Source organism: Vicia villosa, linkage group LG7 (assembly GCF_029867415.1).
Source record: "Vicia villosa cultivar HV-30 ecotype Madison, WI linkage group LG7, Vvil1.0, whole genome shotgun sequence".
NCBI classification, from domain to species: Eukaryota; Viridiplantae; Streptophyta; class Magnoliopsida; order Fabales; family Fabaceae; genus Vicia; species Vicia villosa.
This window is the reverse complement of record NC_081186.1, coordinates 101,916,302-101,919,709: the sequence shown is the minus strand read 5'-3', so window position 1 is coordinate 101,919,709 and position 3,408 is coordinate 101,916,302.

Genomic DNA, 3,408 nt, shown 5'->3' with positions numbered 1-3,408 from the left:
TTCTGTGCGTGATACCATCAGAACTTCAGTGCTTCTGATCTCATGTTCTTCTGATGCTTCCATAGACCCATGTTCTGATTCTGCTTCGACCATCTTCTGATGTCTTGCCAGACCATGTTCTGATGTTGCATGCTGAACCCTTTGAGACAAAGCTTCTGAGCGCTGAATTATGCATACTCTTTATATATTTCCTGAAAAGGAAATTGCATTGGATTAGAGTACCATATTATCTTAAGCAAAATTCATATTATTGTTATCATCAAAACTAAGATAATTGATCAGAACAAATCTTGTTCTAACAAATAGTGGCACTTATCATTACTTTTGTTAACACCGTTTGAATAATTCCCCGTTTTGTGTATAAATACGTATACTTTGTAAATAGTTGTATTTTCATATACTTTTATACCATTTGATAGTTTTTCCTTTGTTTTTATAGGTATTCATGCTTATTGGAGACTTGAGGAATAAAGTGTCAAAGGCACGGCTTCGATTTCACAATTTTGGTGAAAGCCCGCTTAGCCACCATCAAGCGGACTTCCAAAGACTCAAAATAAGGATGACCAAAATCATCATTTTGGTTTCCATTCATTCATTATTGGATAGAGCATTGAATAAGATTTCCAACGCTTCGAACCGGATGCAATTCGGAGTTACGGTTCTCGAGTTATGGCGAAAACAAAATCTGATTTTTAGCAGACTCCGCTAAGCGGAGGGGTCCGCTGAGCGGAGCTCCAGCGAAGAAAATCAGCGTCTGGATGCAATTTTGAGTCCGCTGAGCGGAGGGGGTCCGCTAAGCGGACCTGCTAAGACAGCAGCTCGTTAAAAGGGGCCAAAATCATATTTTTAGGTAATGGGTTGGGTATTTTTGAGTCCCAACACCATCAACTTCATTCTTAGAGTAAAATTGGCTTAGAAAACAACTTCGGAGGTTGCATAAGGATGATCAGGGGTGGATTGAGCGTCGAACGGAGTTGACAAACCGGGAGATCTTCGGTTCATTTCTCTTCTTCTTTGTGTATTTCTCTTTGGTTGGTTTTGTTTGTATATTTACTTGAATCTTATGTATATTTACCGATTATAATGTTATATTTAACTTGCTTTACGAATCTGTGTTGATGTTATCCTGGATTTTTGCTCTATGCTGGGGATTTGGGGTGCTTTAGAGATAAACTTCTTGAATCCTTATCTAAGATGATTATCTGTTAGTTTCTGAACTCTAGAGATAGATTTAGAGCTAACATTCACTGTGGGTATCTGTACTTAATGCTTTCGTGTTTGAGCGGCGCGCGAGAGATCGCCGACGCGAGAATACGGATGTTCTCGCGACTTCGCGTTAGAGATAACCTTGGTTGTGAGATGATCTCGTTTGTGCTCCAGAGATGGACGCTTATGTGAGAGATACGTGATGACATAGATGAGTATCGTAGGTTGAGTATAACGGGTTGGTAAGTGTATGTTTGTGAAGAGTGAATATATTTACATTCCTGATAAGTTATTTCTCTTCTAAGAATGTGTTTATTCTTTTCCTGTCTATATCTTTGTTTACTTTTTGCTCATTCAAATCCAAAGTTCGAAATCGTAAAAACTGTTGAATGGCATCTCTCCATCTCTGAGGACGATAATTCCCGGATCAATATTTCCAAATCTTTTTTCGTTGCTTGCCCTATACTGCATTCAACAATGCCGCATCACTGAATTGCTCAAAAAGCTTTGCTCCGCCGTAGTTTCCACAATCCTTTCCATTTATGGTTCCACAATGGAATAATAACCAATTTGAATATCATTAGTTTTAATAATATGTTCCTACAACATCTAATGACATGAAACTTTTCCAAAATGCATCCATTGCCCTAGTCATGTACACCTATGATCCACCATCCGCATCTATATCTTGTTGACCTTCTATACTTAATTTCTTATAATGAATATGAATATCATTAATTGGTATTAAATCACCATCTAATATGTATCTTACTAAATCACAAGCACAAGACGGTCCATATGATGATCTAATAGCACACACACAGATTTGAGTGTCGGTTCCCGTATAATCAACTCTCAAAAACTTTTTAGCAATGTGTCTCAAAACATATATTGATATTGATCCTCACAGATTCTCATTAAATAGACTAGTGGCGTGCTCAATTTCTTCGAAAATCTTTAGAAAAGAAAGTCTAATGTTGCTAATTTTAAGTTCAAGTTGTTAATCACACCCTTCCAATATTTTCACAAGTCACTTATATTATTTTCCAATAACTACTATAATTTCCAATTAGCAAACTCAACCCTAAAATGAAAAAAAATCAAATAAGCAAATTAAATCCTAAAATGAAAAAAAGCATAAAAGCAATACAAACTAGAAATACTAAAAGTACATACCTATTAGTCATGGTATTGCCCAAATATAACATTCGATTAATCTACGCCTTGATAAACTTACGCCTATGAGAAATCAACGATGTTTCTTTCACATAATTAATAAATTAACTACAATCAAACATGTTCGCTCAAGTTGTTGCAACCATTGATGATACTTTACCTCATCATTGTCTCATACAAGTTACATCCATAGTCTTTATATCGTCTTTTACATATCATTCACAACATATTCTTTGCATCTTGCTTGAACATCTTTGTTGACGTAAAATCGTCAAAGCAAAATAACTGTCCTTGAAAACATAATCTCACTTATTTTCACCAAAACAAAATCTCTATCGGTCAAAATCACTTGTGGATATAACCTTTCCTTAATTAACAATTATTTTAGATTATCTAATACTCAATAAAATTTTCCTGTCTGCTCAAATTTCATATAGACAAATACTACAAAAAAGATTAACTTGGTTGATGTTATACCAACAATTACAAATAAAGGTTGTCTATAATTAATTGTTTTGTATGTGTTGTCCATAATCAATATAATAGAAAAAATATTCAACAACCCAGTTGAATATGAGTTAGCAAAAGAAAAAAAAAACTCTCATAATATTTTAGTCATCTTTTCTTCTACTATATTAACCAAGTTCTAATATTAAAATATGAAATATATGCTTTTCCCAAAAAAAAAATAAATGAAGGATAACAAATAAAATTAGTTAATAGAATATAAAAACGAATTCGGATTTTTATATTTTATATTTTAATATCATAATTTAGTGTTAATAGTATGTATTTTATTGGTTAATCAAGTTGTAAATTTGATAAACCATAGTTAATAATATATATTTTTATGATTAAGGAAATAATAAAGTTAGTTAATGATATATTTTATATTTATATTATAAAAACTAGTAAGAGACTCGTGCTTCCGCTCGAGTAATTTAATTATGATATTGTGTTAATAACTAAAAAAATATATAGTAATTTAGAATCTTCAAATAATAATTATGAAATAAAAATAACAAT